Source organism: Rhagoletis pomonella, unplaced genomic scaffold, assembly GCF_013731165.1.
Source record: "Rhagoletis pomonella isolate Grant_MI unplaced genomic scaffold, Rhpom_1.0 Rhpom_scaffold_00045, whole genome shotgun sequence".
In the NCBI taxonomy this organism is placed as follows: domain Eukaryota; kingdom Metazoa; phylum Arthropoda; class Insecta; order Diptera; family Tephritidae; genus Rhagoletis; species Rhagoletis pomonella.
In genome coordinates this window covers 74,448-86,032 of record NW_023458599.1, presented here as the reverse complement: position 1 = coordinate 86,032, position 11,585 = coordinate 74,448, and the positions used below count along the sequence as shown (strand labels likewise).

Genomic DNA, 11,585 nt, shown 5'->3' with positions numbered 1-11,585 from the left:
ACCGAAACTGTGCATATATGCATTATTTCGGTTTTTTTTCGTATGCACAATTTCAGGGTGCCGAAATTTTATTATTGGGCTGAACTGATTCTTGATAATTTTAACAAAATTGTAATTTAAACGCGCTATATCTCAGTCGTTTGTGTATCGATCGATTTGAAATTTTCACACAATAAACTACAAACTATTCCAAAGAATTTAACACCACTTCTTAATACTAACTAAAAATAAAACTACACGTTTATAACTTTTTTATGAGAATTAAGAGGGTGTTTGATTTCAAATGCAAAAGTTGTGTTATAAAATTTGAAATAAATTTTTTGTTTTAAAACAGTGTTGTAGATGACTATGTAGGGAAGTTTTTGCGAAAGTTTCAAAATTAAACATCAAGTAGTTGCAAAGTTGTAACAATATTATTATGACTCACACGGTTAGCAGATTAGCGCGCTGCGCTCTAGAAGCCTTTATAAATCAGAAAAGTAAAAAAGTCGGTTTTTATTAGTGATTTATATGTAAAAAGACTTGATCTTTCGATTGAGATAACTAAAAACAATATTAAAAATTACCATAGTTCAGAAAAATTACAAATATATTTTCGTTCAGAATTTTCACCATGAAAATGGGAAAATTTTGGAAAACGCATAGTGCCATCGCATAGCCCGTATAAAAATCTAGAGAAACCATAGTTTTCGAATTATTTTTCCTATTTTCTGTGTGCTTCGCAGCTAGTCGAAAAGAAGCTTGTTTTGCACCGCTCAGGGCGCTGGGACATTTGACGTGAATTGCCCCCAAAATAATTTAAGAAATAGTAGTTATGTAAAAAGGGGTATCTGCATATGTATTGCTTTATTTTGGTACTTATCAGTCCGATATTTGCTAGGTGGTCACACGAGGGAAACAGAACATAGATAAGTATTCAAAATTTATTATTTGTATTTAAATGGTAAATAACAAAATGCTTTATGTAATAAGGGAGCACTATTATATTAAAACGGCCAATAACCTTTAGAAAGTGCAATATGTAACCAATAGCTCGATTTATTATTACCTGGAGCATAACATGCAATTGGAACTAGTAATGTAACTAGTACGAAAGCGACAATTGTCTCCGAACCCGCTGCAGGGTATGTACATATGTATACATGTATATGTCAGTAAAAAATACTTCCTAAGTTGTATAGACAAACGATTGCTCTGCCTGCGTCGCCGTCCACAAGAACGTCAGCACATATTTTGACTTTGCAAAGGCAGGCATTCAATTCCAATTATTCGTCATTGACCAAAGTCAACTAGTTTCACTGTCTTTGCGATATACATACGCATAACCCAGTCAACATTATTATATGCTCGCGCAGGAGTTTGCGCAATCGATTTAGATATTGGCGTACGCATGCACGAGAACACCGTCGTATGTAATAGAAAGGAAACCTGATACATACATTGGGCTACGCAAAGCAGTACACAGCAAACAATCATTGTTTCACGTTATTCTCAGAAATTTGTATAATTCAAACATAAACCTATCAAAATCGATACGTATATTTCGTATCTACCTGAACCCAACGTTAACGTAGTATTTTAACACCAGCACTTCACTTTGCTATTTTTAATTTCTACGTAAGTTAACGGCACGGCTTACTACGTAAGCACCTTAAGACCAAACATATTTGGTCAACAATCCAACAGTGCGTTGTCCTTTACCTCGATGCGCGTTTACGTCGTCTCGCTTACGAAACGCCTAGGAAAGCTCACACAAAAATTCAATATCCAACAATCCGTATCTACATCATCTTTATCGCGTCTACATCGCTCCGCGTACGTAACGCATAAAACCATTTATGCAAATTTGAGTTTGTGAAATCGCATTCACCAAAGTCTTTTCTCAATATTTCAAATATTTCAAATAACTCCGTCGTCTCTTCTTTATTACAATCGCGTTTTACGTCGTCTCGCTTACGTAACGCATAAAGAAACTTCGCCGAAGGGTTAATATTTGAAATAGCACCTGTTCTATTTTTTAACCAAAAACCGCGTGCACGTCGTATCGCTTACGTCACGCATAGCGAGGTTATATCAAGTTCTTTAATTTATAGCGAATTTTCGAGCGCTACTCCGTAGCTTTGTCTCGGTTCCAATCTTAATTAAAAGCTGTTTAGCCTCCACCATGTCGCTGGATTAGACATTATCTGCAAAGTTTATCTTTGAATCGAACAGTGTTATTCAATTCTGTTCAAACTTCGATCAAGAGGATGTTGAGGACCAGGAAAGGCAGGTGGTATCGTCAAACAGTACTAGTTATGTGACGAAAATTTTGCACAAGCGTGGGAAGCACTGCGGGCACGCTACGATAACAAACGAATGTTAGTCGACAATCAGTTGAAAACCTTACTCAACATACCAGCTGCAAATTCAGAAAATAGTGAGGCCATTCAAAGGGCCCAGACAACGATAACTGATTGCCTTTCCTCTCTGACCTCCCAAGGCGTTTCAGTTGCTAATTGGGATCCAATCCTCATCTTCTTATGTTCTACCAAACTCCCAGATGAGACGCTAGCACGCTGGGAGCAATCTCTTAACTCGCGGAAAGAACTACCCTTGTGGTCACATATGGATCAGTTTTTAACCAAACATTACGAGGTGGTAGAAAAATTAAGCAGCATTCGATCTACCAAGAGTAGACATTCATTTCCCGCATGAATCAATAAAGTCCAAACCTATCATTCCAAAGAAAATCTAGCTTTCAAATGCAAACTGTGCCATCATCCTCATTCATTAAGAAATTGCCAAAAATTCCGACAAGTCAGCATTCACGAGCGAAAAAAGTTTGTTGAGAAAAACAACTATTGTGCCAATTGCCTGGCATATAATCATTTATTAAAGGACTGCAAAAGCACCCATAAATGCTTCCATTGCAGAAAATCGCATCACAGCTTATTGCACCCTGAGTCCAATTCAACCTCGAAGCCTAATGCTCGACCACCGCTAGCAGAAGCAGCCAACCACTCAACTTCGTTATTGCATACGCAATCAAACCAGTCAAATTCAACCCAGTCGAAACATCAAATTCGAACTATCGCAGAACAGCAGCCCTACAACCGGGGGCTCTCCGGATGTGATACAAACCAACTTCGCTAGCAATAATGAAGCCACGTTATTACCTACGGCAATAATACATGTAAAGCACTTAGGCGAGTTATCTTCACTCAAAGCGCTCATCGACCAGGGGTCGCAAAAAACCTTCATATCGGAGAAAGCACAAAAAAGGTTACAACTTCCGACCACCAAAGAAAACTTCTCCATAACAGGACTGGGGGGTTCCATGGTGGAAAACAGCAACCGCGCCTGGCATCTTATACTTTTTCCAAAAAGAAAGAATACCAGCATATAAGCCAAGGCAATCGTTCTTCGAAAATTAACCAGTTTTCTTCCAACCTTCCACATGAGAAGGCCCAATATCTCCGAAATAATCGACATAGATCTTGCCGATCCACATCTTCTTTAACCCTCGCAAATTGATATCGTTCTTGGCAGCGATCTAATGCCACAAATTCTTCAAGACGGTGTCAAGCACAATGTCTTCGGAAATCTTTTAGCGCAAAATTCCATATTCGGGTGGTATCTAAGTGGACCCACCAAACGAGAAGTCATTTCATCGTGTCACACTCATGTCGTTGAGGATAGTGAAGACTTAAATTGCCAACTCAAAAAATTTTGGGAAATCGAAGAGTTGCTCGAGCACCATCCGCCATCTGAAGATGACGTTTTTTGTGAGAACCCTTATCTCAACACCACATACCGGGAAGAAGACGGGCGCTACGTTGTGCGTCTTCCGTTCAAAAGAACATTTCCATCGCAGCTCAAGCTGGGTCGTTCGCGCTCAAAAGCCATAAGCCAAGCACTTCGTATGGAACATACCCTTAACAAAAATCCCGGCCTAAAAGATGAGTACACGCAATTACTTGAAGAATATTTAACTCTTAGGCATATGAAACCCACTCCGTCTGAAGAAATCCATGACAACGCAACCTACTTGTCATTTTATTTACGTCATCACTCGGTCATCCGTGCCGAAAGCAAAACAACCAAAGTAAGAGTGGTATTCAATGCCTCCAAACCGTCCGAGACGGGACTTTCTCTGAACGATGTCCTCCATACAGGCCCAAGATTACAAACCGGTTTGATGGTTGTAATACTAAATTGGCGTTTCTATAAATACGTATTCAATGGAGACATCCAAATAATGTACCGGCAGATCCTAGTACATCAGCAAGATCAACCATTTCAACGCATTCTCTTCCGTAGGAATAATGATAGCAAACTTCGAGACTTTGCACTCAAAACCGTCACTTTCGGCGTAAATTGTGCCCCGTATTTGGCCATCCGCACCTTACATCAGTTGGCAACGGATTCGCAGCGCACGTATCCATTAGCCAAACGCATCCTTACCGAAGAGACGTATGTCGATGACATATTATGAGGAGGCACGATATTCAATCCTCCTTAGAGGCACAAGCTCAACCTATCCAGTGTTTATTATCGGCTGGATTTCCACTGAAAAAGATCACAGCCAATCACCCGGAACTTCCAAACAATATTCCTACAGAAGATCTACTAGCCACAAATTTTCTCAAATTTGATTGTTCAAGTTCCACGAAAACGCTAGGCATACGCTAGAATGCCTTAAACGTTTCGTTCTCATATTCATTCAGCCCGTACCACCATCAGTAAATACAACAAAACGCCAAATTCTTTCGTCGGTGTCGAAAATTTTTGACCCGGCAGAGTGGCTATCGCCCATCATAATCCAATCAAAAATGCTATTACAACAATTATGGCTGGAAGGCATAGAATGGGACGAATGCGTTAAACTACTATCGTTACACAAATGGAATAAATTTCTGGCAGATTTACTAGCCATTGAACAAATCCAAATACCTAGATGGACAGAATTCGCTCCCGATCGAAAAGTCCAAATCCATGGATTCTGCGACGCATCCGAGAAAGCTTATTGCGCAGCGATTTATCTTCGGACTCAGTCACACGAGAATCATGTAACTTCTCAGATACTTTGCTCCAAATCGAAAGTAGCTCCGTTACAATCAATAAGCCTTCCGCGCTTGGAGTTATGTGGAGCAGTTCTGTTATCGAAAGCAAAAAAAACCGTTCTTTCACAACTTCCTCTAGGAAAATATGAGCTATTTCTTTGGTGTGACTCCTCAATAGTACTCTCGTGGCTGGAAAAACCACCGTGTACGTGGAAAGTTTATGTCGCCAATCGAACAGTACAAATAATCCAAAGTATGGGAAACATCAAATGGAAGCACATTTCATCGAATCAAAAACCTGCGGACTTGGGAATACGTGGCTGCAAGCCACAAGAGCTAATCAACAACACACTCTGGTGGCAGGGGCCCGAATGGCTGTTGAAAGAACAAAAGCGTACCCAATTATTCTACCTGACTCATCAAGATTTTGCTACTTATTTCTCCAGTTTGTACACACTTTGCTATTGCATGCAGAACATCAACTCATGATCCGAATGACAAAACAGCAATTCTTCATCCCGAGACTTAAGTCCAAAGTCAAACAAATCATTTTCAGTTGCAAAATCTGTACAATTTCTAAACAAAAAATGCGAACACAAATCATGGCAGCATTACCGCCAGAGAGATCTACTTATTCTTTGCAGAACCGCTAGGAAAAATCGAAATTGCTACACCAGCACTTTAGTGTTCGGTGGAAAGAAGAGTACCTGAAAGAACTACACAAACGATACAAGTGGAAATATCCACCAAAGGACCTTACCGTTAATGATTTTGTCGTCATTAAAAACGAATTAACACCACCCAACGAATGGCGTCTAGAAGGAATTGTAAAGGTCTACCTTGGCCCGGACGATAAAGTGCGTGTTGCAGACGTTCAAACGCAACACGGCCTGTTCACCAGACCAACCGTAAAATTATGTCCTCTACCCATTCAGTCAGATGTCCCTAAGACATCACCCTGACAGCAACTTTCAATATCTGAACTTTGTTCTCTCCTAGCCATAAGTTTTCAAAAACCCTATACTAAAGCAAGTCTATTTTACAGAAGCAAAATGGTATGCCGCTGCAGCACGACGCCACCCCGTAGACGTAGACCAGTTCTGCATCTGCGCTTGGTCCCAGGCACCAAGAACACCGCACAGCAGCGTCGCTACTCAACCACACCACCGTCGCGTAGACGTAAACTAGCTCTTCATCTTCGGCTAGCCCCAGGGAAAAAGGATGCTACACGACGACGTCGCGATTCAATCACGTCTTCACCAAGTCCACCCGAATCAATTGAGCATCAGCGCGTAACTTCATGCAAGAATAACAATAGACAACGACCTCGAAAGTTAACTCCGATTCCACTTCTTCGGCGTGCACCAGCTGGACATCCATATGAAGCAGCATGCAACAAAGTCCTTGCACCACAGCGTCGTGATCCAACCGTACATCTGTGCTTAGTTTGCCACCGGTATCACGCACTCAGATTTTGCAAGTTTTTCTTGGAACTGACTGTAGAAGATCGCATCCGTTGCGTAGGTAAATTCAAATACTGCTCGAATTGTTTAGCTAGAACACATCGGAAGAGACAGTGCACATCGCCTGACAACTGCAAAACCTGTGACCGACCACACCACTCGTTACTACCTCGTCCACTACCTGGCGAGCGAACCACGGCCAATCTGCCTACGAATACAACCCGCCGGGCCGTAGAAGAAGCCATCAAGGCATTGGAACGAGTACAGGAATCCCTTGCACCAGTGCAACGGGGGCGCCATGTTTAAGCGACTTACGCACTTAAAATACACCTCTGCTAAAGAGAACGCAGCCACCCTCTTTTTCGAACTTACGGCAGTTCGATGTGGCCATGCGACTGCTATAAATAGGGGCACCTTATTGGTTCTCTTCCCTTCTTCTGTTCTCCTTTTTCGACCATACGGACGGACCATCATCGAGAAAGTATCATTTTAACCAACTACATCAACCGAAGGAATTTATCAACTTCATCAACGTGGAGTATTTACCACATACATCATTTACTTTGCTAAGTATCAATTTGAATTATACATCTACATTTCAATTACTGTTTGGAACATCTTTGTGTTATATTTATATTGAATTCTCATTCTTGTACTATTGAACTGCAATATTGTCTCATTAAATTGCATATGAATTACATACATGCGCATTTGCATTATTATACAAATACTTGAGTGCTTCACATCGATTACCCTTACACGTGAGAAGCAGAAGCCACTTATTCCAGGCCTCAGCAATTTCCCTTCTCAATATCGTACATAGGCGTTTACCTCCGTAAGCCCTCCAACAAAATTTTTAAGTTAAACTTTTAAGAAAATGTAATTTTCAAAGAAAAACGGAGGAAAATCGTTAAGAAAAATTTGCAAGTGAAAAAATAATAAGGAAAAATAATTCAGGAAAGTTTTGCAAATTAAACAAAAAAAATGTTTGAGGAAAAACGCGTTTGAGGAAAATTTGTATGATAAAAACTTAGAAAATTCCTTTTTTTAAGGAAAATGTAAATTTCAAGAAAATTTGTATGAACTTTCGATTTGGAAAACTGAGAAAATTTTCTGAGGAAAATTTGTAACAAAAGAACCTAAAAAAAAAATTGCCGAAAATTGGGAAAAATTATAAAGTAAAACTTCTTAAGAATATATAATTTTGAAAGGAAAAACGAAGAAAAATTAAGAAAATTTTTGCGAACAATTTGCAAGCGAAAAATTAAGAAGAAATAGTTCAAGAAAGTCTATGAAGGAAAATTTTTTTCAGAAAAATCCCCAAGAAACTTTTGAAAAAGGGAAAAAATAATAGAATTCAGGAAATTATTATATGTACATATTTCTTAACATTTGAATTACAACAAAAAAAAACTAATCTGCGAAAATTTTTTATCAACTCTTGGTCACTGTACCCCACAATTGAGATGCAAAGCAACACATCAACCAACGCACAGCATAAACAATATAGGCAATGGCAAAGTGGCGTGACCCAGCTGCGTAAACAAACATGCGTGGAAAAGAAATTCATAAAAAAACCCACCAAACAAAACAGCAACATATATACATATGTATATACGTACCTACATACACACCAACGCACAAACAAAGGCACAGCATACACCATTGGCATGCGTACATACATACAATACCTATATGCAACAGCACATAAACAAAGGCACAGGTCCCAGCACTGCAGGCAAAACCAAGGTGGTGCCATCAGGCGCGCAAACGAATTAGCACGCCAACTACGAAAAATGCATTAGAACGAACAAAACACATGGGGGAACATATGTACATGTATACCTACATACGACACACATCAGCAAACAAACGTGATCAGGTGCGTTAGCCAATGAGCACGCACAGGAAGGGTTACGTCCCATCGCAACCAACAACACCCAATAAGCCAAAAGGCAACAGCTGTGTACAGCAACGTAACCTAGCAAAGGTGTGCCGCGTTTAGATAAAAAAGCGGCCAAGAAACGAATATCGATCTCAACACACCATGTCGTCATAGAGTACAAGTGAAGGAGACGAATACTCCGCCGAATACCCAACCAACGACTCCTTACGGGTTAGGTTGAGGAGGATGACGGCACCAGAGGCCGTCAAGATCAAGAAAGAGAAATCCGGTCAGCGAGGGAAGTACAGACGACAACGAAACAGAGGTGTTCGGCGAACTAGGGGATGACAGGAGGAAAAAGGGGCGTTGGAAAGAGCCATCACACCCATAGAAATTTCTAGTGACGACGAAGACGACAACCAACCTAAAAGGCGGGGCGAAGTAGACATAATCAGGACGAGCAACGCGCAGGAATACGCCTTCGCATTTTTACTGACACCACCGCAACTACTCCAGAAGAAGGACCGCCACCAAAGGGGTATATTTGCGAGGCCATCAGCAATACCACACAAGATGACGGGGAGATGAGCTTGATGGCGAGCGAGGGTTTACTCCACGAAGTCGGTGAGGAGGCCACTAACCACAACTCCCATTCCGAGGAAGAAGACTGGATGGGCGGAATAATGAAGTGGCTGGACGCCAACGAGGCTGAACTAACAAACGCCCCAACTAGTTGGCATAACCTTATCGGCGAGGCAAAACTGCCAACGGAACTAACAGAAGACCTATGGCGCCACCTCCAGAAAGAACGAAAGCGAGGAACCAGGCCATCGTTCCGAAGAAACCCAGAAGCACGTTGGTACCGGATCCGCATTTAACGAAATGGAAACGTGACGGTAACAAACGCCTCTCCGAAGTAGATGGGGGTGTGAGAACCCCAATCCTAGGGCTTTGAGCCCCAAAACACTCACATATATATATGTATATATATATAATATTTTGAATTGTACATAAAATATATACAAAATTGTAAATAGACGTTAAGTACACGGAATTTGAATCCGGAGCTTTTTGTCTTTAAATGAGTCGGCTCATATTTCTTCCCCGTCCAGGAGCACCGACTGTACTGCTGTAATCAAAAGTTTCCTACGGCATGGCTTCGGGCCGGCCACGTTCGCCATCAGCCAGCTTAGAGCCACCTTGCTCTGTGCAGCTTTTTCACATATTCCTTTAAATGTGCTCCCAGAATGTGAGTTTGTTGTCAAGCTTCACCCTTAGGTATTTTGTAGACCTAGAAGTTGTCACGGGCTGAGGTCTGACCATCATGTTTGTAATTGTTGGGATTCGTTTTTTGGTGAGGAGCTCTGTTTTGGCTGTAGCCAATTGCCGGCCGTGATCGCTCATCCATGCAATGACGCTGCGCATTACCTGGTTCAGCTTGAGCTGCGCTGGCTAGATGTTTCTTGCTTTATGACGGCGGCCGCGTCGTCCACGAAAGCGACAAGGAAGCCGCTCTCCGGAATTTCCGTGCGCAACAGATTGCCATACGTGGCGTTTCAGAGGTCCGGCCCAAGTACAAACACCTGTGTCGCTCCGCCGCTTATAGGTATTTTTCTCGGACCTTGTGTTGTGTCTCTGAGGTAGTCCCGAATCATATCTAGCAAGTATGTTGGAACTTTGAATGACCTTTCCAAAGCCTCCAGCATGTCGTCCCATCTCGCCGAGTTGAAGGCGTTCTTGACGTCCAGTGTGACTAGTAGCACTATTGGCCACGCTTGGTGGCAGGCTTCTTCGGCTTTATGTACCGCCTCGACTATTTCCCAAATTGCTCCTATGGTTAAGTGTCCCTTCCTGAAGCCATGTTGTCGGGGTGAAGGCCTTCCTCGTCTTCTATGGCTGACGACAAGCGTATTTTGAGCAGACTCTCCATCATCTTGCCTACTGTGTCTAACATGCAGAGTGGCCGGAACGATGAAGGAGAGTTGGAGTCCCCTTTGCCCTTAGGTATAAGAACCAGCCTCGCCTTCTTCGATTGTTTAGGTAAGACTTGGGCCTTAAAGCAGCTTTTGAATATGTTAAGCAGGAGGTCCGGGCTCATCTTCGCTGCTAACCGCTGCTAACCTGATTGCCTCCGCTGGTTTGCCATCGGGGCCTGGAGCCTTGCCGGCTTTCATGCTTCGCATGGCTAACTTCAGCTCGTCTGCCGAAGACAGTGGTGCCTCGGGTTTCTCCTCGACGAACACTCTAAGTGCTCTTATTGGGTGTGTGGGAAATAGTGAATCCACTATATTCTTAACCCGGACCCCATCCATAGCTTTTGTCTGGCCCCAGGGATCACAATCCACTTCGTCACATAACACTTTCCAGCAGTTCCGTTTACTCTTCTGTATCTCGGCTCCAAGTGCTTTCTAAGCGCTTTTGAAAGCAGCTGCTCTGGTCAGCGCTTCACGTATGCCACGAGCATGCGTTGCAAGTCTGCGCATTCTATGGCAGGCCCTTCGCAGCTCTGCAATTCGGTCATTCCACCAGTATACCTGCTTTTTACTTGACCATGCTCTCCTCTGTGGCATTGAAGCATTGCATGCCCGGTGTATGCAGCGCATCGTTTAATCCACCAGCTTATAACAAGACGCCCTGTTGTAGATCTCTCCCGTTCTGGGTGAAATGCCTTGGGAATCTGCTAGGAGTGATGTATCGAACTTGGTAATATCGACCCTAGAAGGTGATGCAGTTATGGTCGCTACCACTCATGTCTTCCATCACCCTCCATCCATCAGCCCTTCGAAGAAGGCTCTCTGACACTAGGGTTATGTCAGGGATTGAGTATCCAAAACCCGGCCTTCGATATGTGGGGCTCGTTCCGGTGTTGAGGATGATCAGCCCAATTCGGGCTGCCATTTCCAGGACCAGTCTTCCCCTGGTGTTTGTTTGAAACATACCCCATTTCACGCCCCTTGCGTTGAAATCTTCGGTTATATCTTCAAGGCCTTCGAGCTTTTCCCTGAAGACAACAACTGCGTCACACAGACTGAGCAACGTTCGACCCCGCTGCTCTCTGCGTGATAGTTTGGGTTAGCAATCCATATCGCGACCGAGCCTGATTGGTCAACATACCAGGTTTCCTTTGTTCTATAGGGTTGACTGAGGATGATAGTGTCTGATATTTGTTGAAGAACCGATTGGTCCAGCAGG

At 42.6% G+C, this 11,585-nt stretch overlaps 1 protein-coding gene across 1 annotated transcript in view; it reads left to right on the top strand.

Moving 5' to 3' along the window:
* LOC118749764 (neither inactivation nor afterpotential protein C-like) overlaps positions 1 to 11,585 on the top strand; it is a 137,235-nt gene that overhangs the window by 125,018 nt on the left and 632 nt on the right. The gene's annotated exons all lie outside the window — the stretch shown is intronic.